General features: G+C 56.9%; 1 pseudogene; it reads right to left on the minus strand.

The window, feature by feature from the left end:
* The window catches only part of LOC141203872 (UDP-glucuronic acid decarboxylase 1-like), a 97,739-nt pseudogene that overhangs the window by 62,779 nt on the left and 8,817 nt on the right, over nucleotides 1–26,143 (minus strand).

Here is a 26,143-nt window from a genome sequence, read left to right on the forward strand (position 1 = left end):
CGGGCCAAAAAGGATGAGGTACGGAGGACGCAGGCCAAAAAGGACGAGGTACGGAGGACTTGGGCTAAAAAGGACCAGGTATGGAGGACGCGGGCCAAAAAGGACCAGGTATGGAGGACGCGGGCCAAAAAGGACCAGGTATGGAGGATGCGGGCCAAAAAGGACCAGGTATGGAGGACTCGGGCCAAAAAGGACCAGGTATGGAGGATGCGGTCGAAAAAGGACCAGGTATGGAGGACGCGGGCCAAAAAAAAACAGGTATGGAGGACGCGGTCCAAAAAGGACCAGGTATGGAGGACGTGGGCCAAAAAAGGACCAAGTATGGAGGATGCGGGCCAAAAAAGGACCAGGTATGGAGGACGCGGGCCAAAAGGACCAGGTATGAGGACGCGGGCCAGAAAACCAGGTATGGGGGACGCGGGCCAAAGAACGATGACGCGGGTCAGAGGATGAGGACGCGGGCCAAAAAGGATGAGGGATGAGGACGCGGGCCAAAAAGGATGAGGTATGAAGTACGCGGGCCAGAAAATGCCGCGGGCCAAAACGGACAAGGTATAGAGGACGCGAGCCAAAAAGGACCAGGTATGGAGGACGCGGGCCAGAGGACGAGGACACGGGCCAAAGGACGAGGTATGGAGGACGCGGGCAAAAAGGACGAGGTATGGAGGACGCGGGACAGGGGACCAGGTATTGAGGACGCAGGCCAAAAGAACGAGGTAAGGAGGACACGGGCTAGAGGACGACATTGCGGGCCAGAGAACGAGGTATGGAGGACGCGGGCCAAAAGGACGCGGGCTAGGGGACCAGGCATGGAGGACTCGGGCTAGGGGACCAGATATGGACGACGCGGGCCCAAAGAATGAGGTAAGGAGGACGCGGGCCAGAGGACGAGGATGCGGGCCAGAGGACGAGGTATGGAGGACGCGGGCCAGAGGACGAGGACGCGGGCCAGAGGACGAGGTATTGAGGACGCGGGCCAAAAGGGAAAAGATATGGAGGACGCGGGCCAAAAGAACAAGGTAAGGAGGACGCGGGCCAGAGGACGAGGACACGGGCCAGAGGACGAGGTATGGAGGACGCGGGCCGAAAGGGACGAGGTATGGAGGACGCGGGCCAAAAGGAAGAGGACGCAGGCCAGAGGACGAGGTATGGAGGACGCGGGCCAAAAGGGACGAGGTGTGGAGGACGCGGGCCAAAAGGACAAGGTGTGGAGGACGCGGGCCAAAAGGACAAGGTATGGAGGACGCGGGCCAAAGGACCAGGTATGGAGGACGCGGGCCAAAAGGACCAGGTATGGAGGACGCGGGCCAAAAGGACCAGATATGGGGGACGCGGGCCAAAAGGACCAGGTATGGAGGACGCAGGCCAAAGGACCAGGTATGGAGGACGTGGGCCAAAGTACGAGGACGCGGGCCAGAGGACGAGTACGCGGGCCACAAAGGACGAGGTATGAAGGACGCGGGGCAGAAAAGGACGCGGGCCAGAAAGGACCAGGTATGGAGGACGCGGGCCTAAAAGGACCAGGTATGGAGGACGCGGGCCGAAAAGGACCAGGTTAGGAGGACGTGGGCCATAAAGGACCAGGTTAGGAGGACGCGGGCTAAAAAGGACCAGGTATGGAGGACGCGGGCCAAAAAGGATGAGGTATGGAGGACGCAGGCCAAAAAGGACGAGGTATGGAGGACTCGGGCCAAAAAGGAGCAGGTATGGAGGACGCGGGCCTAAAAGGACCAGGTATGGAGAACGCGGGCCAAAAAAAAACAGGTATGGAGGACGCGGGCCAAAAAAGACCAGGTATTGAGGACGCGGGCCAAAAAGAACCAGGTATGGAGGACGCGGGCCAAAAAGGACCAGGTATGGAGGGCGCGGGCCAAAAAGGACCAGGTATGGAGGACGCGGGCCAAAAAGGACCAGGTATGGAGGACGTGGGCCAAAAAGGACCAGGTATGGAGGACAAGGGCCAAAAAGGACTAGGTATGGAGGATGCGGGCCAAAAAGGACCAGGTATGGAGGACGCGGGCCAAAAAGGACCAGGAATGGAGGACGCGGGCCAGAGGACGAGGACGCGGGTCAGAGTACGAGGACTCGGGCCAGAGGACAAGGTATGGAGGACGCGGGCCAAAAGGAAGAGGTATGGAGGACGTGGGCCAGGGGACCAGGTCTGGAGGACCCGGGCTAAAAGAACGAGGTAAGGAGGACGCCGGCCAGAGGACAAGGTATGGAGGACGCGGGCCAGACGACGAGGACGCGGGCCAAAAAGGACGTGGTGTGGAGGACACAGGCCAAAAGGACCAGGTATGGAGGACGCGGGCCAAAAAGAACCAGGTATGGAGGATGCGGGCCAAAAAGGACCAGGTATGGAGGACGCGGGCAAAAAAAGACCAGGTATTGAGGACGCGGGCCAAAAACGACCAGGTATGGAGGACGCGGGCCAAAAAGGACCAGGTATGTAGGACGCGGGCCAAAAATGACTAGGTATGGAGGACGCGGGCCAAAAAGGACCAGGTATGGAGGACGCGGGCCAAAAAGGACCAGGTATGGAGAACGCGGGCCAAAAAGAACCATGTATGGAGGACGCGGGCCAAAAAGGACCAGGTATGGAGGACGCGGGTCAGAGGACGAGGAAGCGGGTCAGAGTACGAGGACGAGGGCCAGAGGACAAGGTATGGAGGACGCGGGCCAAAAGGAAGACGTATGGAGGACGTGGGCCAGGGGACCAGGTCTGGAGGACCCGGGCTAAAAGAACGAGGTTATGAGGACGCGGGCCAGAGGACGAGGTATGGAGGACGTTGGCCAGACGACGAGGACGCGGGCCAAAAGGGACGAGGTGTGGAGGACACGGGCCAAAAGGATGAGGTGTGGAGGACGCGGGCCAAAAGGACCAGGTATGGATGACGCGGGCCAGAGGACCAGGTATGGAGGACGCGGGCAAAAAGGACCAGGTATGGAGGACGTGGGCCAAAAGGACCAGGTATGGAGGACGCGGGCCAAAAGGACCAGGTATGGAGGACGCGGGCCAAAAGGACCAGGTATGGAGGACGCGGGCCAGAAAACCAGGTATGGAGGACGCGGGCCGAATAACGAGGACGCGGGCCCAAAAGGACAAGGTAAGAAGGACGCGGGCCAGAAAAGGACGCGGGCCAAAAAGGACCAGGTATGGAGGACGCGGGCCAAAAAGGACCAGGTATGGAGGACGCGGGCCAGAGGACGAGGACGCGGGCCAAAAAGGACCAGGTATGGAGGACTCGGGCAAAAAGGACGAGGTATGGAGGATGCGGGACAGGGGACCAGGTATGAAGGACGCGGGCTAAAAGAACGAGGTAAGGAGGACGCGGGCCAGAGGACGAGGTTGCGGGACAGAGAACGAGGTATGGAGGATGCGGGCCAAAAGGACGCAGGCTAGGGGACCAGGTATGGAGGACGCGGGCCAGGGGACCAGGTATGGAGGACGCGGGCAAAAGAACGAGGTAAGGAGGACACGGTCCAGAGGACGAGGACGCGGGCCAGAGGACGAGGTATGAAGGACGCGGTTCAAAAGAGACGAGGTATGGAGGACGCGGGCCAAAAAGGACCAGGTATGGAGGACGCGGGCCAAAAAGGACCAGGTATGGAGGACGCGGGCCAAAAAGGACCAGGTATGGAGGATGCGGGCCAAAAAGGACCAGGTATGAAGGACGCGGGCCAAAAAGGACCAGGAATGGAGGACGCGGGCCAGAGGACGAGGACGCGAGTCAGAGTACGAGGACTCGGGCCAGAGGACAAGGTATGGAGGAGGCGGGCCAAAAGGAAGAGGTATGGAGGACGTGGGCCAGGGGACCAGGTCTGGAGGACCCGAGCTAAAAGAACGAGGTAAGGAGGACGCGGGCCAGAGGACGAGGTATGGAGGACGCGGGCCAGACGACGAGGACGCGGGCCAAAAGGGACGAGGTGTGGAGGACACAGGCCAAAAGGACCAGGTATGGAGGACGCGGGCCAAAAAGAACCAGGTATGGAGGATGCGGGCCAAAAAAGACCAGGTATTGAGGACGCGGGCCAAAAAGGACGAGGTGTGGAGGACACAGGCCAAAAGGACCAGGTATGGAGGACGCGGGCCAAAAAGAACCAGGTATGGAGGATGCGGGCCAAAAAGGACCAGGTATGGAGGACGCGGGCCAAAAATGACTAGGTATGGAGGACGCGGGCCAAAAAGGACCAGGTATGGAGGACGCGGGCCAAAAAGGACCAGGTATGGAGAACGCGGGCCAAAAAGAACCATGTATGGAGGACGCGGGCCAAAAAGGACCAGGTATGGAGGACGCGGGTCAGAGGACGAGGAAGCGGGTCAGAGTACGAGGACGAGGGCCAGAGGACAAGGTATGGAGGACGCGGGCCAAAAGGAAGACGTATGGAGGACGTGGGCCAGGGGACCAGGTCTGGAGGACCCGGGCTAAAAGAACGAGGTTATGAGGACGCGGGCCAGAGGACGAGGTATGGAGGACGTTGGCCAGACGACGAGGACGCGGGCCAAAAGGGACGAGGTGTGGAGGACACGGGCCAAAAGGATGAGGTGTGGAGGACGCGGGCCAAAAGGACCAGGTATGGATGACGCGGGCCAGAGGACCAGGTATGGAGGACGCGGGCAAAAAGGACCAGGTATGGAGGACGTGGGCCAAAAGGACCAGGTATGGAGGACGCGGGCCAAAAGGACCAGGTATGGAGGACGCGGGCCAAAAGGACCAGGTATGGAGGACGCGGGCCAGAAAACCAGGTATGGAGGACGCGGGCCGAATAACGAGGACGCGGGCCCAAAAGGACAAGGTAAGAAGGACGCGGGCCAGAAAAGGACGCGGGCCAAAAAGGACCAGGTATGGAGGACGCGGGCCAAAAAGGACCAGGTATGGAGGACGCGGGCCAGAGGACGAGGACGCGGGCCAAAAAGGACCAGGTATGGAGGACTCGGGCAAAAAGGACGAGGTATGGAGGATGCGGGACAGGGGACCAGGTATGAAGGACGCGGGCTAAAAGAACGAGGTAAGGAGGACGCGGGCCAGAGGACGAGGTTGCGGGACAGAGAACGAGGTATGGAGGATGCGGGCCAAAAGGACGCAGGCTAGGGGACCAGGTATGGAGGACGCGGGCCAGGGGACCAGGTATGGAGGACGCGGGCAAAAGAACGAGGTAAGGAGGACACGGTCCAGAGGACGAGGACGCGGGCCAGAGGACGAGGTATGAAGGACGCGGTTCAAAAGAGACGAGGTATGGAGGACGCGGGCCAAAAAGGACCAGGTATGGAGGACGCGGGCCAAAAAGGACCAGGTATGGAGGACGCGGGCCAAAAAGGACCAGGTATGGAGGATGCGGGCCAAAAAGGACCAGGTATGAAGGACGCGGGCCAAAAAGGACCAGGAATGGAGGACGCGGGCCAGAGGACGAGGACGCGAGTCAGAGTACGAGGACTCGGGCCAGAGGACAAGGTATGGAGGACGCGGGCCAAAAGGAAGAGGTATGGAGGACGTGGGCCAGGGGACTAGGTCTGGAGGACCCGGGCTAAAAGAACGAGGTAAGGAGGACGCGGGCCAGAGGACGAGGTATGGAGGACGCGGGCCAGACGACGAGGACGCGGGCCAAAAGGGACGAGGTGTGGAGGACACAGGCCAAAAGGACCAGGTATGGAGGACGCGGGCCAAAAAGAACCAGGTATGGAGGATGCGGGCCAAAAAAGACCAGGTATTGAGGACGCGGGCCAAAAAGGACAAGGTGTGGAGGACACAGGCCAAAAGGACCAGGTATGGAGGACGCGGGCCAAAAAGAACCAGGTATGGAGGATGCGGGCCAAAAAGGACCAGGTATGGAGGACGCGGGCCAAAAAAGACCAGGTATTGAGGACGCGGGCCAAAAACGACCAGGTATGGAGGACGCGGGCCAAAAAGGACCAGGTATGGAGGACGCGGGCCAAAAAGGACCAGGTATGGAGGACGCGGGCCAAAAAGGACCAGGTATGGAGGACGCGGGCCAAAAAGAACCATGTATGGAGGACGCGGGCCAAAAAGGACCAGTTATGGAGGACGCGGGTCAGAGACGAGGAAGTGGGTCAGAGTACGAGGACGAGGGCCAGAGGACAAGGATTGGAGGACGCGGGCCAAAAGGAAGAGGTATGGAGGACGTGGGCCAGGGGACTAGGTCTGGAGGACCCGGGCTAAAAGAACGAGGTAAGGAGGACGCGGGCCAGAGGACGAGGTATGGAGGACGCGGGCCAGACGACGAGGACGCGGGCCAAAAGGGACGAGGTGTGGAGGACACAGGCCAAAAGGACCAGGTATGGAGGACGCGGGCCAAAAAGAACCAGGTATGGAGGATGCGGGCCAAAAAAGACCAGGTATTGAGGACGCGGGCCAAAAAGGACAAGGTGTGGAGGACACAGGCCAAAAGGACCAGGTATGGAGGACGCGGGCCAAAAAGAACCAGGTATGGAGGATGCGGGCCAAAAAGGACCAGGTATGGAGGACGCGGGCCAAAAAACACCAGGTATTGAGGACGCGGGCCAAAAACGACCAGGTATGGAGGACGCGGGCCAAAAAGGACCAGGTATGGAGGACGCGGGCCAAAAAGGACCAGGTATGGAGGACGCGGGCCAAAAAGGACCAGGTATGGAGGACGCGGGCCAAAAAGAACCATGTATGGAGGACGCGGGCCAAAAAGGACCAGTTATGGAGGACGCGGGTCAGAGACGAGGAAGTGGGTCAGAGTACGAGGACGAGGGCCAGAGGACAAGGATTGGAGGACGCGGGCCAAAAGGAAGAGGTATGGAGGACGTGGGCCAGGGGACCAGGTCTGGAGGACCCGGGCTAAAAGAACGAGGTTATGAGGACGCGGGCCAGAGGACGAGGTATGGAGGACGTTGGCCAGACGACGAGGACGCGGGCCAAAAGGGAAGAGGTGTGGAGGACGCGGGCCAAAAGGACCAGGTATGGAGGACGCGGGCCAGAGGACCAGGTTTGGAGGACGCGGGCAAAAAGGACCAGGTATGGAGGACGTGGGCCAAAAGGACCAGGTATGGAGGATGCGGGCCAAAAGGACCAGGTATGGAGGACGCGGGCCAAAAGGACCAGGTATGGGGGACGCGGGCCAAAGAACGATGACGCGGGTCAGAGGATGAGGACGCGGGCCAAAAAGGATGAGGTATGAAGTACGCGGGCCAGAAAATGCCGCGGGCCAAAACGGACAAGGTATGGAGGACGCGAGCCAAAAAGGACCAGGTATGGAGGACACGGGCCAAAGGACGAGGTATGGAGGACGCGGGCAAAAAGGACGAGGTATGGAGGACGCGGGACAGGGGACCAGGTATGGAGGACGCAGGCCAAAAGAACGAGGTAAGGAGGACGCGGGCTAGAGGACGACATTGCGGGCCAGAGAACGAGGTATGGAGGACGCGGGCCAAAAGGACGCGGGCTAGGGGACCAGGCATGGAGGACTCGGGCTAGGGGACCAGATATGGATGACGCGGGCCCAAAGAATGAGGTAAGGAGGACGCGGGCCAGAGGACGAGGACGCGGGCCAGAGGACGAGGTATGGAGGACGCGGGCCAAAAGGGACAAGGAAAGGAGGACGCGGGCCAGAGGACGAGGACGCGGGCCAGAGGACGAGGTATTGAGGACGCGGGCCAAAAGGGAAAAGATATGGAGGACGCGGGCCAAAAGAACAAGGTAAGGAGGACGCGGGCCAGAGGACGAGGACACGGGCCAGAGGACGAGGTATGGAGGACGCGGGCCGAAAGGGACGAGGTATGGAGGACGCGGGCCAAAAGGAAGAGGACGCAGGCCAGAGGACGAGGTAAGGAGGACGCGGGCCAAAAGGGATGAGGTGTGGAGGACGTGGGCCAAAAGGACAAGGTGTGGAGGACGCGGGCCAAAAGGACAAGGTATGGAGGACGCGGGCCAAAGGACCAGGTATGGAGGACGCGGGCCAAAAGGACCAGGTATGGAGGACGCGGGCTAAAAGGACCAGATATGGGGGACGCGGGCCAAAAGGACCAGGTATGGAGGACGCAGGCCAAAGGACCAGGTATGGAGGACGTGGGCCAAAGTACGAGGACGCGGGCCAGAGGACGAGTACGCGGGCCACAAAGGACGAGGTATGAAGGACGCGGGGCAGAAAAGGACGCGGGCCAGAAAAGGATGCGGGCCAGAAAGGACCAGGTATGGAGGACGCGGGCCTAAAAGGACCAGGTATGGAGGACGCGGGCCGAAAAGGACCAGGTTAGGAGGACGTGGGCCATAAAGGACCAGGTTAGGAGGACGCGGGCTAAAAAGGACCAGGTATGGAGGACGCGGGCCAAAAAGGATGAGGTATGGAGGACGCAGGCCAAAAAGGAAGAGGTATGGAGGACTCGGGCCAAAAAGGAGCAGGTATGGAGGACGCGGGCCTAAAAGGACCAGGTATGGAGAACGCGGGCCAAAAAAAAACAGGTATGGAGGACGCGGGCCAAAAAAGACCAGGTATTGAGGACGCGGGCCAAAAAGAACCAGGTATGGAGGACGCGGGCCAAAAAGGACCAGGTATGGAGGGCGCGGGCCAAAAAGGACCAGGTATGGAGGACGCGGGCCAAAAAGGACCAGGTATGGAGGACGTGGGCCAAAAAGGACCAGGTATGGAGGACAAGGGCCAAAAAGGACCAGGTATGGAGGATGCGGGCCAAAAAGGACCAGGTATGGAGGACGCGGGCCAAAAAGAACCAGGTATGGAGGACGCGGGTCAGAGGACGAGGAAGCGGGTCAGAGTACGAGGACGAGGGCCAGAGGACAAGGTATGGAGGACGCGGGCCAAAAGGAAGACGTATGGAGGACGTGGGCCAGGGGACCAGGTCTGGAGGACCCGGGCTAAAAGAACGAGGTTATGAGGACGCGGGCCAGAGGACGAGGTATGGAGGACGTTGGCCAGACGACGAGGACGCGGGCCAAAAGGGACGAGGTGTGGAGGACACGGGCCAAAAGGATGAGGTGTGGAGGATGTGGGCCAAAAGGACCAGGTATGGAGGACGCGGGCCAGAGGACCAGGTATGGAGGACGCGGGCAAAAAGGACCAGGTATGGAGGACGTGGGCCAAAAGGACCAGGTATGGAGGACGCGGGCCAAAAGGACCAGGTATGGAGGACGCGGGCCAAAAGGACCAGGTATGGAGGACGCGGGTCAGAAAACCAGGTATGGAGGACGCGGGCCGAATAACGAGGACGCGGGCCCAAAAGGACAAGGTATGAAGGACGCGGGCCAGAAAAGGACGCGGGCCAAAAAGGACCAGGTATGGAGGACGCGGGCCAAAAAGGACCAGGTATGGAGGACGCGGGCCAGAGGACGAGGACGCGGGCCAAAAAGGACCAGGTATGGAGGACTCGGGCAAAAAGGACGAGGTATGGAGGATGCGGGACAGGGGACCAGGTATGAAGGACGCGGGCTAAAAGAACGAGGTAAGGAGGACGCGGGCCAGAGGACGAGGTTGCGGGACAGAGAACGAGGTATGGAGGATGCGGGCCAAAAGGACGCAGGCTAGGGGACCAGGTATGGAGGACGCGGGCCAGGGGACCAGGTATGGAGGACGCGGGCAAAAGAACGAGGTAAGGAGGACACGGTCCAGAGGACGAGGACGCGGGCCAGAGGACGAGGTATGAAGGACGCGGTTCAAAAGAGACGAGGTATGGAGGACGCGGGCCAAAAAGGACCAGGTATGGAGGACGCGGGCCAAAAAGGACCAGGTATGGAGGACGCGGGCCAAAAAGGACCAGGTATGGAGGATGCGGGCCAAAAAGGACCAGGTATGAAGGACGCGGGCCAAAAAGGACCAGGAATGGAGGACGCGGGCCAGAGGACGAGGACGCGAGTCAGAGTACGAGGACTCGGGCCAGAGGACAAGGTATGGAGGAGGCGGGCCAAAAGGAAGAGGTATGGAGGACGTGGGCCAGGGGACCAGGTCTGGAGGACCCGGGCTAAAAGAACGAGGTAAGGAGGACGCGGGCCAGAGGACGAGGTATGGAGGACGCGGGCCAGACGACGAGGACGCGGGCCAAAAGGGACGAGGTGTGGAGGACACAGGCCAAAAGGACCAGGTATGGAGGACGCGGGCCAAAAAGAACCAGGTATGGAGGATGCGGGCCAAAAAAGACCAGGTATTGAGGACGCGGGCCAAAAAGGACGAGGTGTGGAGGACACAGGCCAAAAGGACCAGGTATGGAGGACGCGGGCCAAAAAGAACCAGGTATGGAGGATGCGGGCCAAAAAGGACCAGGTATGGAGGACGCGGGACAAAAAAGACCAGGTATTGAGGACGCGGGCCAAAAACGACCAGGTATGGAGGACGCGGGCCAAAAAGGACCAGGTATGGAGGACGCGGGCCAAAAAGGACCAGGTATGGAGGACGCGGGCCAAAAAGGACCAGGTATGGAGGACGCGGGCCAAAAAGGACCAGGTATGGAGGACGCGGGCCAAAAAGAACCATGTATGGAGGACGCGGGCCAAAAAGGACCAGTTATGGAGGACGCGGGTCAGAGGACGAGGAAGCGGGTCAGAGTACGAGGACGAGGGCCAGAGGACAAGGTATGGAGGACGCGGGCCAAAAGGAAGAGGTATGGAGGACGTGGGCCAGGGGACCAGGTCTGGAGGACCCGGGCTAAAAGAACGAGGTTATGAGGACGCGGGCCAGAGGACGAGGTATGGAGGACGTTGGCCAGACGACGAGGACGCGGGCCAAAAGGGACGAGGTGTGGAGGACGCGGGACAGGGGACCAGGTATGGAGGACGCAGGCCAAAAGAACGAGGTAAGGAGGACGCGGGCTAGAGGACGACATTGCGGGCCAGAGAACGAGGTATGGAGGACGCGGGCCAAAAGGACGCGGGCTAGGGGACCAGGCATGGAGGACTCGGGCTAAGGGACCAGATATGGACGACGCGGGCCCAAAGAATGAGGTAAGGAGGACGCGGGCCAGAGGACGAGGACGCGGGCCAGAGGACGAGGTATGGAGGACGCGGGCCAAAAGGGACGAGGAAAGGAGGACGCGGGCCAGAGGACGAGGACGCGGGCCAGAGGACGAGGTATTGAGGACGCGGGCCAAAAGGGAAAAGATATGGAGGACGCGGGCCAAAAGAACAAGGTAAGGAGGATGTGGGCCAGAGGACGAGGACACGGGCCAGAGGACGAGGTATGGAGGACGCGGGCCGAAAGGGACGAGGTATGGAGGACGCGGGCCAAAAGGAAGAGGACGCAGGCCAGAGGACGAGGTATGGAGGACGCGGGCCAAAAGGGACGAGGTGTGGAGGACGTGGGCCAAAAGGACAAGGTGTGGAGAACGCGGGCCAAAAGGACAAGGTATGGAGGACGCGGGCCAAAGGACCAGATATGGGGGACGCGGGCCAAAAGGACCAGGTATGGAGGACGCAGGCCAAAGGACCAGGTATGGAGGACGTGGGCCAAAGTACGAGGACGCGGGCCAGAGGACGAGTACGCGGGCCACAAAGGACGAGGTATGAAGGACGCGGGGCAGAAAAGGACGCGGGCCAGAAAAGGATGCGGGCCAGAAAGGACCAGGTATGGAGGACGCGGGCCTAAAAGGACCAGGTATGGAGGACGCGGGCCGAAAAGGACCAGGTTAGGAGCACGTGGGCCATAAAGGACCAGGTTAGGAGGACGCGGGCTAAAAAGGACCAGGTATGGAGGACGCGGGCCAAAAAGGATGAGGTATGGAGGACGCAGGCCAAAAAGGACGAGGTATGGAGGACTCAGGCCAAAAAGGAGCAGGTATGGAGGACGCGGGCCTAAAAGGACCAGGTATGGAGAACGCGGGCCAAAAAAAAACAGGTATGGAGGACGCGGGCCAAAAAAGACCAGGTATTGAGGACGCGGGCCAAAAAGAACCAGGTATGGAGGACGCGGGCCAAAAAGGACCAGGTATGGAGGGCGCGGGCCAAAAAGGACCAGGTATGGAGGACGCGGGCCAAAAAGGACCAGGTATGGAGGACGTGGGCCAAAAAGGACCAGGTATGGAGGACAAGGGCCAAAAAGGACCAGGTATGGAGGATGCGGGCCAAAAAGGACCAGGTATGGAGGACGCGGGTCAAAAAGGACCAGGAATGGAGGACGCGGGCCAGAGGACGCGGGTCAGAGTACGAGGACTCGGGCCAGAGGACAAGGTATGGAGGACGCGGGCCAAAAGGAAGAGGTATGGAGGACGTGGGCCAGGGGACCAGGTCTGGAGGACCCGGGCTAAAAGAACGAGGTAAGGAGGACGCCGGCCAGAGGACAAGGTATGGAGGACGCTGGCCAGACGACGAGGACGTGGGCCAAAAAGGACGTGGTGTGGAGGACACAGGCCAAAAGGACCAGGTATGGAGGACGCGGGCCAAAAAGAACCAGGTATGGAGGATGCGGGCCAAAAAGGACCAGGTATGGAGGACGCGGGCCAAAAAAGACCAGGTATTGAGGACGCGGGCCAAAAACGACCAGGTATGGAGGACGCGGGCCAAAAAGGACCAGGTATGTAGGACGCGGGCCAAAAATGACCAGGTATGGAGGACGCGGGCCAAAAAGGACCAGGTATGGAGGACGCGGGCCAAAAAGGACCAGGTATGGAGGACGCGGGCCAAAAAGAACCATGTATGGAGGACGCGGGCCAAAAAGGACCAGGTATGGAGGACGCGGGTCAGAGGACGAGGAAGCGGGTCAGAGTACGAGGATGAGGGCCAGAGGACAAGGTATGGAGGACGCGGGCCAAAAGGAAGACGTATGGAGGACGTGGGCCAGGGGACCAGGTCTGGAGGACCCGGGCTAAAAGAACAAGGTTATGAGGACGCGGGCCAGAGGACGAGGTATGGAGGACGTTGGCCAGACGACGAGGACGCGGGCCAAAAGGGACGAGGTGTGGAGGACACGGGCCAAAAGGATGAGGTGTGGAGGACGCGGGCCAAAAGGACCAGGTATGGAGGACGCGGGCCAGAGGACCAGGTATGGAGGACGCGGGCAAAAAGGACCAGGTATGGAGGACGTGGGCCAAAAGGACCAGGTATGGAGGACGCGGGCCAAAAGGACCAGGTATGGAGGACGCGAGCCAAAAGGACCAGGTATGGAGGACGCGGGCCAGAAAACCAGGTATGGAGGACGCGGGTCGAATAACGAGGACGCGGGCTCAAAAGGACAAGGTATGAAGGACGCGGGCCAGAAAAGGACGCGGGCCAAAAAGGACCAGGTATGGAGGACGCGGGCCAAAAAGGACCAGGTATGGAGGACGCGGGCCAGAGGACGAGGACGCGGGCCAAAAAGGACCAGGTATGGAGGACTCGGGCAAAAAGGACGAGGTATGGAGGATGCGGGACAGGGGACCAGGTATGAAGGACGCGGGCTAAAAGAACGAGGTAAGGAGTACGCGGGCCAGAGGACGAGGTTGCGGGACAGAGAACGAGGTATGGAGGATGCGGGCCAAAAGGACGCAGGCTAGGGGACCAGGTATGGAGGACGCGGGCCAGGGGACCAGGTATGGAGGACGCGGGCAAAAGAACGAGGTAAGGAGGACACGGTCCAGAGGACGAGGACGCGGGCCAGAGGACGCGGTTCAAAAGAGACGAGGTATGGAGGACGCGGGCCAAAAAGGACCAGGTATGGAGGACGCGGGCCAAAAAGGACCAGGTATGGAGGACGCGGGCCAAAAAGGACCAGGTATGGAGGATGCGGGCCAAAAAGGACCAGGTATGAAGGACGCGGGCCAAAAAGGACCAGGAATGGAGGACGCGGGCCAGAGGACGAGGATGCGAGTCAGAGTACGAGGACTCGGGTCAGAGGACAAGGTATGGAGGACGCGGGCCAAAAGGAAGAGGTATGGAGGACGTGGGCCAGGGGACCAGGTCTGGAGGACCCGGGCTAAAAGAACGAGGTAAGGAGGACGCGGGCCAGAGGACGAGGTATGGAGGACGCCGGCCAGACGACGAGGACGCGGGCCAAAAGGGACGAGGTGTGGAGGACACAGGCCAAAAGGACCAGGTATGGAGGACGCGGGCCAAAAAGAACCAGGTATGGAGGATGCGGGCCAAAAAAGACCAGGTATTGAGGACGCGGGCCAAAAAGGACCAGGTATGGAGGACGCAGGCCAAAAAGGACCAGGTATGGAGGACGCGGGCAAAAGAACGAGGTAAGGAGGACACGGTCCAGAGGACGAGGACGCGGGCCAGAGGACGCGGTTCAAAAGAGACGAGGTATGGAGGACGCGGGCCAAAAAGGACCAGGTATGGAGGACGCGGGCCAAAAAGGACCAGGTATGGAGGACGCGGGCCAAAAAGGACCAGGTATGGAGGATGCGGGCCAAAAAGGACCAGGTATGAAGGACGCGGGCCAAAAAGGACCAGGAATGGAGGACGCGGGCCAGAGGACGAGGATGCGAGTCAGAGTACGAGGACTCGGGTCAGAGGACAAGGTATGGAGGACGCGGGCCAAAAGGAAGAGGTATGGAGGACGTGGGCCAGGGGACCAGGTCTGGAGGACCCGGGCTAAAAGAACGAGGTAAGGAGGACGCGGGCCAGAGGACGAGGTATGGAGGACGCCGGCCAGACGACGAGGACGCGGGCCAAAAGGGACGAGGTGTGGAGGACACAGGCCAAAAGGACCAGGTATGGAGGACGCGGGCCAAAAAGAACCAGGTATGGAGGATGCGGGCCAAAAAAGACCAGGTATTGAGGACGCGGGCCAAAAAGGACCAGGTATGGAGGACGCAGGCCAAAAAGGACCAGGTATGTAGGACGCGGGCCAAAAAGGACCAGGTATGGAGGACGCGGGCCAAAAAGGACCAGGTATGGAGGACGCGGGCCAAAAAGGACCAGGTATGGAGGACGCGGGCCAGAGGACGAGGAATGGAGGACGCGGGCCAAAAGGACGAGGTATGAAGGACGCGGGACATGGGACCTGGTTTGGAGGACGTGGGCCAAAAGAACGAGGTAAGGAGGATGCTGGCCAGAGGATGAGGATGCGGGCCAGAGAACGAGGTATGGAGGACGCGGGCCAAAAGGACGCTGTCCTGGGGACCAGGTATGGAGGACGCGTGCCAGGAGACCAGGTATGGAGGACGCGGGCCAAAAGAATGAGGTAAGGAGGACGCTGGCCAGAGGACGAGGACGTGGGCCAGAGGATGAGGTATGGAGGACGCGGGCCAAAAGGACGAGGACGCGGGCCAGAGTACGAGGTATGGAGGACGCAGGCCAGAGGACGAGGACCAAAAGCGACGAGGTGTGGAGGACGCGGGCCAAAAGGACGAGGTGTGGAGGACGCGTGCCAAAAGGACCAGGTATGGAGGACGCGGGCCAGAGGACCAGGTATGGCGGACGCGGGCCAAAAGGACCAGGTATGGAGGACGCGAGCCAAAAGGACCAGGTATGGAGGACGCGGGCCAGAGGACGAGGACGCGGGAAAAAAAGGACAAGGTATGAAGGACGCGGGCCTGTAAAAGGCGCTGGCCAGAAAAGGACGCGGGCCCGGAGGACGAGGACCAAAAGGGACGAGGTATGGAGGACGCGGGCCAGAGGACGAGGTATGGAGGACGCGGGCCAGAGGACGAGGTATGGAGGACGCGGGCAAAAAAGGACGAGGACGCGGGCCAGAAAAGGACGCGGGCCAGAAAAGGACGCGGGCCAAAAAGGACCAGGTATGGAGGACGTGGGCCAGAGGACAAGGACGCGGGCCAGAGGACGAGGACACGGGCCAAAGGACGAGGTATGGAGGACGCGGGTAAAAGGACGAGGTATGGAGGACGCGGGACAGGGGACCAGGTATGGAGGACGCTTGCCAAAAGAACGAGGTAAGGAGGACGCGGGGCAGAGGACGAGGTTGCGGGCCAGAGAACGAGGTATGGAGGATGCGGGCCAAAAGGACGCCGGCTAGGGGACCAGGTATGGAGGACGCGGGCCAGGGGACCAGGTATGGAGGACGCAGGCCAAAAGAACGAGGTAAGGAGGACACGGGCCAGAGGACGAGGTATGGAGGACGTGGGCCAGAGGACAAGGACGCGGGCCAGAGGACGAGGACGCGGGCCAAAGGACGAGGTATGGAGGACGCGGGTAAAAGGACGAGGTATGGATTACGCGGGACAGGGGACCAGGTATGGAGGACGCTTGCCAAAAGAACGAGGTAAGGAGGACGCGGGGCAGAGGACGAGGTTGCGGGCCAGAGAACGAGGTATGGAGGATGCGGGCCAAAAGGACGCCGGCTAGGGGACCAGGTATGGAGGACGCGGGCCAGGGGACCAGGTATGGAGGACGCGGGCCAAAAGAACGAGGTAAGGAGGACACGGGCCAGAGGACGAGGACGCGGGCCAGAGGACGAGGTATGAAGGACGCGGTCCAAAAGGGACAAGGTATGGAGGACGCGGGCCAAAAGGACAAGGTGTGGAGGACGCGGGCCAAAAGGACCAGGTATGGAGGACGCGGGCCAAAGGACCAGGTATGGAGGATGCGGGCCAAAAGGACCAGGTACGGGGGACATGGGCCAAAAGGACCGGGTATGGAGGACACGGGCCAAAGGACCAGGTATGGAGGACGCGGGACAAGGTACGAGGATGCGGGCCAGAGTACGAGGACGCGGACCAAAAAGGACGAGGTATGAAGTACGCGGGCCAGAAAAGAACGCGGGCCAAAAAGGACCAGGTATGGAGGACGCGGGCCAAAGAGGACCAGGTATGGAGGACGCGGGCCAAAAGGACCAGGTATGGAGGACGCGGGCCAAAAGGACCAGGTATGGAGGATGCGAGCCAAAAGGACCAGGTATGGAGGACGCGGGCCAAAAGGACCAGGTATGGAGGACGCGGGCCAGAGGACCAGGTATGGAGGACGCGGGCCAGAGGACGAGGACGCGGGCCCAAAAGGACAAGGTATGAAGGACGCGGGCCTGTAAAGGGCGCTGGCCAGAAAAGGACGCGGGCCCGGAGGACGAGGACCAAAAGGGACGAGGTATGGAGGACGCGGGCCAGAGGACGAGTTATGGAGGACGCGGGCCAGAGGACGAGCTATGGAGGACGCGGGCAAAAAAGGACGAGGACGCGGGCCAGAAAAAGACGCGGGCCAGAAAAGGACGCGGGCCAAAAAGGACCAGGTATGGAGGACGCGGGCCAGAGGATGAGGAATGGAGGACGCGGGCCAAAAGGACGAGGTATGAAGAACGCAGGACATGGGACCTGGTTTGGAGGACGTGGGCCAAAAGAACGAGGTAAGGAGGATGCTGGCCAGAGGATGAGGATGCGGGCCAGAGAACGAGGTATGGAGGACGCGGGCCAAAAGGACGCTGTTCTGGGGACCAGGTATGGAGGACGCGTGCCAGGAGACCAGGTATGGAGGACGCGGGCCAAAAGAATGAGGTAAGGAGGACGCTGGCCAGAGGACGAGGACGTGGGCCAGAGGATGAGGTATGGAGGACGCAGGCCAAAAGGACGAGGACGCGGGCCAGAGTACGATGTATGGAGGACGCAGGCCAGAGGACGAGGACCAAAAGCGACGAGGTGTGGAGGACGCGGGCCAAAAGGACGAGGTGTGGAGGACGCGTGCCAAAAGGACCAGGTATGGAGGACGCGGGCCAGAGGACCAGGTATGGCGGACGCGGGCCAAAAGGACCAGGTATGGAGGACGCGAGCCAAAAGGACCAGGTATGGAGGACGCGGGCCAGAGGACGAGGACGCGGGCCAAAAAGGACAAGGTATGAAGGACGCGGGCCTGTAAAGGGCGCTGGCCAGAAAAGGACGCGGGCCCGGAGGACGAGGACCAAAAGGGACGAGGTATGGAGGACGCGGGCCAGAGGACGAGGTATGGAGGACGCGGGCCAGAGGACGAGGTATGGAGGACGCGGGCAAAAAAGGACGAGGACGCGGGCCAGAAAAGGACGCGGGCCAGAAAAGGACGCGGGCCAAAAAGGACCAGATATGGAGGACGTGGGCCAGAGGACAAGGACGCGGGCCAGAGGACGAGGACGCGGGCCAAAGGACGAGGTATGGAGGACGCGGGTAAAAGGACGAGGTATGGAGGACGCGGGACAGGGGACCAGGTATGGAGGACGCTTGCCAAAAGAACGAGGTAAGGAGGACGCGGGGCAGAGGACGAGGTTGCGGGCCAGAGAACGAGGTATGGAGGATGCGGGCCAAAAGGACGCCGGCTAGGGGACCAGGTATGGAGGACGCGGGCCATGGGACCAGGTATGGAGGACGCGGGCCAAAAGAACGAGGTAAGGAGGACACGGGCCAGAGGACGAGGTATGAAGGACGCGGTCCAAAAGGGACGAGGTATGGAGGACGCGGGCCAAAAGGACAAGGTGTGGAGGACGCGGGCCAAAAGGACCAGGTATGGAGGACGCGGGCCAAAGGACCAGGTATGGAGGACGCGGGCCAAAAGGACCAGGTACGGGGGACATGGGCCAAAAGGACCAGGTATGGAGGACACAGGCCAAAGGACCAGGTATGGAGGACGCGGGCCAGAGTACGAGGATGCGGGCCAGAGTACGAGGATGCGGACTAAAAAGGACGAGGTATGAAGTACGCGGGCCAGAAAAGAACGCGGGCCAAAAAGGACCAGGTATGGAGGACGCGGGCCAAAGAGGACCAGGTATGGAGGACGCAGGCCAGAGGACGAGGAATGGAGGACGCGGGCCAAAAGGACGAGGTATGAAGGACCCGGGACAGGGGACCTGGTATAGAGGACGCGGGCCAAAAGAACGAGGTAAGGAGGACGCTGGCCAGAGGACTAGGATGCGGGCCAGAGAACGAGGTATGGAGGATGCGGGCCAAAAGGACGCCGTCCAGGGGACCAGGTATGGAGGACGCGGGCCAGGAGACCAGGTATGGAGTGGAAGACGCGGGCCAAAAGAACGAGGTAAGGAGGACGCCAGCCAGAGGACGAGGACGTGGGCCAGAGGACCAGGTATGGAGGACGCGGGCCAAAAGGGACGAGGTATGGAGGACGCGGTCCAAAAGGACGAGGTATGGAGGACGCGGGCCAGATGACGAGGACGCGGGCCAAAAGGACAAGGTATGGAGGACGCAGGTGAAAAAGGACGAGGACGCAGGCCAAAAAGGACGAGGAAGCGGGCCATAAAGGACGAGGACGTGGGCCAATAAGGACGAGGACGCGGGCCAAAAAGGACGAGGGCGCGGGTCAAAGAGGACGAGGGTTCAAGAAGGACGAGGACGCGGGCCAAAAAGGACGAGGACGCGGGCCAAAAAGGACGAGGACGCGGGCCAAAAAGGACGAGGACGCGGGCCAAAAAGGACGAGGACGCAAGCCAAAAAGGACGAGGACGCGGGCCAGAGAGGACGCGGGCCAGAGAGGACGAGGACGCAGGCCAGAGAGGACGCGGGCCAGAGAGGACGAGGACGGAGGCCAGAGAGGACGCGGGCCAGAGAGGACGTGGGCCAAAGAGGACGCGGGCCAGAGAGGACGAGGACGCGGTCCAAAAAGGACGACGACGCGGGCCAAAAAGGAAGAGGATGCGGGCCAAAAAGGACGAGGACGCGGGCGAGGGCCAGAGAGGACGAGGACGCAGGCCAGAGAGGACGCAGGCCAGAGAGGACGCGGGCCAGAGAGGACGCGGGCCAGAGAGGACGCGCGCCAGAGAGGACGCGGGCCAAATAGGACGCGGGCCAGAGAGGACGAGGACGCGGGCCAAAAAGGACGAGGATGCGGCCCAAAAAGGACGAGGACGCAGGCCAGAGAGGACGAGGACGCAGGCCAGAGAGGACGAGGACCAGAGAGGATGCGGGCCAGAGAGGACGCGGGCCAGAGAGGACGCAGGCAAGAGAGGACGAGGACGCGGGCCAAAGAGGACGAGGACGCGGGCCAAAAGGACAAGGTATGGAGGACGCAGGCGAAAGAGGACGAGGACGCGGGCCAAAAAGGACAAGGAAGCGGGCCAAAAAGGACGAGGACACGGGCCAAAAAGGACGAGGACGCGGGCCAAAAAGGACGAGGACGCGGGCCAAAAAGGACGAGGGCGCGGGCCAAAAAGGACGAGGACACGGGCCAAAAAGGACGAGGACGCGGGCCAAAAAGGACGAGGACGCGGGCCAAAAAGGATGAGGACGCAAGCCAAAAAGGACGAGGACGCGGGCCAGAGAGGACGCGGGCCAGAGAGGACGAGGAAGCAGGCCAGAGAGGAGGCGGGCCAGAGAGGACGAGGACGGAGGCCAGAGAGGACGCACGCCAGAGAGGACGTGGGCCAAAGAGGACGCGGGCCAGAGAGGACGAGGACGCGGGCCAAAAAGGACGAGGACGCGGGCCAAAAAGGACGAGGACGCAGGCCAGAGAGGACGAGGACGCAGGCCAGAGAGGATGCGGGCCAAAGAGGATGCGGGCCAGAGAGGACGCGGGCCAGAGAGGACGCAGGCAAGAGAGGACGAGGACGCGGGTCAGAAAGGACGAGGACGCGGGCCAGAGAGGACGAGGACGCGGGCCAGAGAGGACGAGGACGCGGGCCAGAGAGGATGAGGGCCAGAGAGGACGAGAACGTGGGCCAGAGAGGACGAGGACGCGGGCCAGAGAGGATGAGGGCCAGAGAGGACGAGAACGTGGGCCAGAGAGGACAAGGCCGCGGGCCAGAAAAGGACGAGGCCGCGGGCCAGAAAAGGAGGAGGCCCGGAGGCCGCGGGCCAGAAAAGGATGAAGCCTGGAGGACACAAGGACTCCCTCAAGGGCGGACTAGGAGGGCAACAACGATGTCGAGGAGGACTAGGATGGATGAGGAGGAGGTTAAGGATTGACGAGGACGACTCATAATAGGTGTACAATCATGATGCAAATATCATTAGAAAACCGCTATGTCATACTTCTGGACCCAAAACAATGAGTAGAGAAATCGTAATGCCTAAAAGTTTCAGATTCCTTCCATAAAACATGGCATGAAAACCTTGGCCAATTTTATTTGCTAGTGATGCAACTTCACTTAACTTTATGAAAGAACTTTTTAATAAGCTGATTCATTTTTCATTCATTCTATCATGTACGGTATAGAGACCAATTTCCTTTTAATCCAACTAAAAGATTTGGTGCAGAAAACAGCATGCGCGGAGGTGAGGAACAGGCAGGATGTTTATACCATCCTTCAATTAGAAGAAACCTATTAGAGGGTATTTAGACCAGAACGGTTTGCCATTTCGTACTTACAGTTAAAGGCTCTCCTTGTAGTGCTTGTAGTACAAAGTTACTGACAACTCTTCCATCATTCATGTGCATACGTGGCCCAAATGTATTAAATGTCCGAGCCACTCTGACCTCCACACCTTCCTGCCAACAAGAAAAGCAGTTTAGAGACCACATTTTCTTCCAGTAAAAATTAGACTTTTGTTTGTAAAAACATTCTACACAAATAAGCATGTATTTTTCTACCATAGCTTGTATCGCTTTACAAGGTTGTTTTCATTACGAGTTTTGGAAGGTACCACTAACCAGCCTACTGGCTTCTTACTTGCCAGGGGGCGTTCCTGAATGAACGACGAAACTGACCAGCAACATGGCCGCACAGTTGGCCCAAACTGTCCACTGTTGACAGCAGAGCCAGCTTTGCCTCTGCAGCATTGTGTAAGTGCAGGGACAATGAACCTGGCTGGATCCAGCCATCTGGCTAGCTTCAGAGCAGCGCTTGCAAGCTCTATAGCATAAAGCATACAAGAGCTGCACTACTTGCCCAGGAACCTAGCCACCTCTGATAGAATACTGCCCTTTGTTAGTTTGCAGAGGTAGCCGGTAGCCTATGGAATTAAGAAGTCCTCTGTTCTTATGAATGTTGACGAGTTGCTTGCTTCTATGTGCAGTTTGAAATTGTACCCATTTATAAAAAGAAAACCCATGTAAATGTTTCCAATAAGTTGTGATTAGCTTTCCTTGAGAGGGCACAGCATGTATTATATGACATAATGTTATCAATGCAGCATTTCCTATAGCAAGGACACACATTCACAAAACCATTTGTTGAAGACCTCAGGTCTATAATGAATTGCTCTGGCATGGTTAATTGATTCTGTAATTTGTGACTCGTATAAACACATTCTATTTTACATAATGAAACACCCTTTGAAATTTTTGGTTGGAAATAAAACATAATTAGCAATAATATAACAACTTCAAGCCCACTGCTGTGAAGATCAAGCCATTATTATATCAAGATGAGGCTGGCAGCAGAAGAGTGGACTGGCCACCCCAGAACTCATTGTCATTTAAAGTTATGGCAGAAACCCAACTTCAAAGACTGAACTTTGTGGTTTTCACAAAAAGATAGCAGAATTAAGTCACAGCCTCGTAGGAAAAAAAGCAGATGAGTAGTAGATGCTAAGAAGTCACAGCACCACTAGAAGGCTATCTGAGTGGTTCCCTACGTTGACCCAGTCTATATAGAACACCTATAACATAGTAACTGAAACATTTCCCACTTTTTTAGGCAATTACCGAGTGAAGCAACCTTGAGCAATCAGCTTTAAAACTTAGGGGAGGGAGGGGGTAATTGCAGTGTGTATGTTCATTTCAACTGTAGCACCCAAATGAAGGATTGCAGCTTTTATTGCCCTCTGTCTTGCCAGGTCTTGCATAGGGCCCTAGCGGCTTAGCTGATCGTTATCAAGATGGGACCCTCATTTAATTCTCCAACGGTGTATTTTGGGGTTTTGTTTTGTTTTTACCATTTCTACCATTCTTAATGTACAGAACATTTATATTGCTTGTGTGCCACAGACATTTTAATATTGTAAGACTAAATTGACCCATTTCAGATGGAGCATGCTGTAAAGATAGTAGATTTAATACAAAAAAGCACTCTATTACATGGGTAGTGGAAAAATCAATTACTCCATCACATACAAGATTAGCTACTTATCAAGGGACTTAAAACTGCGCAAATTACACAACGTGCAATAGTTTTGAAACTTGGGCAAATCACACCATCAGCAAAAAAAAACAATCCCTCAGCAAATAAAGTCTCCCTAATGTAATTAGAGCACAGGAAATACATAGGGCTTAAAGATATAGAGGTCAGAATAAGGGCGTCTGCAAGGCCTCATTAAGAGTTTTTGTCAGACCCCATTATTCGGACCATGATATCCTCCAGTTTTATATATTTGCTTGGGAGACAAACGATTTTTTTTTTAGACATTACTGTATAACCGACTAATGCTATCCATAATTTCCACGGACCCACAGACTTGTATGAGCGATTTTGATTCATGACATGGGTCAAAAATTTGGGGTGGGGGGGAGGGGTGTTATTGTAGGTTGTAAGACGTCTTCCAGGTTACACTAAATATTAGTAACACGACCAACCTGTTTCATATAAGCATAGCACATGGTCTCTGCTACTCGCTTTCCCTCATCATAACAAGCTCGGGGCCAATAGGATTCACATGTCCCCAGTAGTCTTCATTTTGAGGGTGTACTTCTGGATCTGATGATTAACATAGGAGGAGATTGAGGAAAAAGCATAAAGTGAATGTAATAAAAAAATAAGTAGAATACAGACTATGGGCTTTACAAGGAACCATTATATCAAAACAACAAACAATAAAAAGGCCAAAGATTACAAGAGCCGACATGACATCATTTATCACAGTCTGGACTTTTTATCTTTTGCTCTGCAGCTTGACACCTGAGATAATGGTGGTAAAGATAATGAGACGCAGGAACAATGTTGAAAGCGATTTCAAGTGTAAAGGCCCCGTCACACATAACGAGATCGCTAGCGAGATCGTTGATACATCACGGTTTTTGTGACACAATAGCGATCTTGCTAGCGATCTCGTTATGTCTGACAGGTAGCAACGATCAGGCCCCTGCTGTGAGATCGCTGATCGTTACAAAGCTTCCTGGACCATCCCTGGGTCGTCGCGCTCCCGCTGGGCAGTGTGCATCGCTGTATTTGACACCTTATCAACGACCTCGTTAGCGATTCAGAACTGAGACACGTAGGCGTGCATAAATTGGACTTTTCCGTGCCCCTGAAGTGGAGGAACCCCAAAACAGTAAGCGTGAAAATAAAAAAAATAAAGTGGTTTAATGCGTAATTCCAGCGGGGATAATGGGTTCCTATGGGAGAAAGTGCAGCCGCAGGTGTGTAAAGAATTGACATGTTGATTCTTTTTACGCCCGCGCTTTCTCCCATAAAAGTGCAGCGTATATTTACGCAGTGTTTGTACGGCAAAGTGAATTTCACATTCACTTTGCCGGCAGACACAGGGGCACATGGAGCATTTTTAAAAAGCGTGCGCAAAAAAGTGGTCAAAAATGCACGTAATTTTACGAAAAGTAATTTTATGCACGTCTTTGTGACACAATACAGTCCCTATCAAGGTGTGGATCGTTGAAATAGCTGCTGTGTGAAAGCGTCCCAACGACCGCCGACATCGTTAGTTAGATCGCTGGGGCGGCCGAAATCGTTGGGAAGTTCTGCATGTTTGACATCTCCCCAGCGATCACGAAACGACTCTCCAGCGATCCCAAAACCGTGACGTAATAACGATCTCGCTAGCGATCTCGTTATGTGTGACGGGGCCTTTACCCTCTTTAGCAATATTCTAAAATACACAAATGTAATGTCACAATTACCTCCATAGACCTCTGAAGTAGATGCCAGTAGTAGCCGAGCTCCAACACGCTTCGCTAATCCTGAAAAGACATGAATAAACTCCATGAAATTACCGGTATATATAGATAGATTGGCCTCATCCTCTGATTCACTGGAAACAATCTGCGCTAAAGCCGTATTTAGACGGAGAGAATTCTGCTCAAATCGAGCACGAATAGATAAAACAAGTTCAATGGCCTGTGGAAATCAGCCTTTTACAGAACAAGAACATCAATCTAAACTGCGTGAGGAAGAACGATTGTTCATGTGCACACTATATGGGGACAGAACGATCACATTGTTAGCGCACAACCCCCATTTAGATCACAGATATGAACCCTCTAGGATTACTATTTTGTGAATATTTTTTGCGGCATTACTCAATGAACAAGAGTTTTGCAATATATAAAATACATTTATTTAATTTATTTTAATATTACATTATGTTATATAATATATATTTTACATACACATACTTTTTATCTGTATGTTTTTGCTCTAATCATTGGACTTTGGGTCAGGCTACTCCCTCACATGAGAGACACCTGTTTTTCATGTATCTTTGTCTTATTTTTATTCTTATCAATAAAATATCTATTTTATAAAGGTATTCCTACTGTGACATGGTCCTTTCCACCCTCCTGCATTAGGATATTTGGAAGGCTATTCTTTTATCTCTATTTGTTTCAGTGACGTGGCATTCTTGGTAACCAAACTATTGATGGATTCAAAGTAAACTTGCCAGATTACAGACAACATTCAGTGTTATTCACTGTTTTAGGTAACTCTAATCCCTAAATATTCCCGCAGCAGCCTATACCACTCCCATGTGTCTTACTGTCTATATATATTTTTGCCTGAAATTCACTTACTATAATTTATAATAGTAATTTGTAAGCGTTGATGAACGATATTAAGGTGATTAAAACTATGGATGAGTGAATCCCTGTGTAACAGACAGCTGTCCAGCCAACACCTGAAGTGAATGGAGCGGAGGGCAAGCATGCGAATCGGCAGGTGTTGGCCAGGTTTTATTTCCTGCTCTGTACACAATCGCAACCAACATGTACCAGTGCTACTGTCACAGCCAACAAAGTACTTTGGTTCTGGGTAAAAGCAAAAATCTCAACAAGGCAAAAATATCACGTGATCAGTAAGGTGAAGGGTCTTTTTGGTCAATAGAAGAGTCAAGAAGGATGCTAAACAGATAACCAAAACACAAGAACCCAAGGAGAAGGAATTTGTTAAGACACTTGATGCCGCTCACGCTGATGCCATGAAACTTAAGGAAGAATGTGACTTCTTGCTTCCTCAAAGAGAAAAAGGTAGTTGTGGAAGCATGGGAACATTAGACAAAAAGCTGGCCAAGGTCGAGGAAAGAAGATTTAGGAGAGAATTATAGGCAGAGAAATGAAGAAAAATGGAAACTGAGCAAGTTCAGCAGTCAACAGCATCGGCTGAACTTTGCTGTAGTAGTAGCAACTGCAGAGACAACGGCGACAACATAAATATGCATGAATCTATTACAGTAAAAGGTAATTGAAAAATACCGCCATCTCAGGACAAA

Source organism: Phyllobates terribilis, unplaced genomic scaffold (genome assembly GCF_046119375.1).
Source record: "Phyllobates terribilis strain yellow unplaced genomic scaffold, ASM4611937v1 Scaffold_125__1_contigs__length_5108534, whole genome shotgun sequence".
In the NCBI taxonomy this organism is placed as follows: domain Eukaryota; kingdom Metazoa; phylum Chordata; class Amphibia; order Anura; family Dendrobatidae; genus Phyllobates; species Phyllobates terribilis.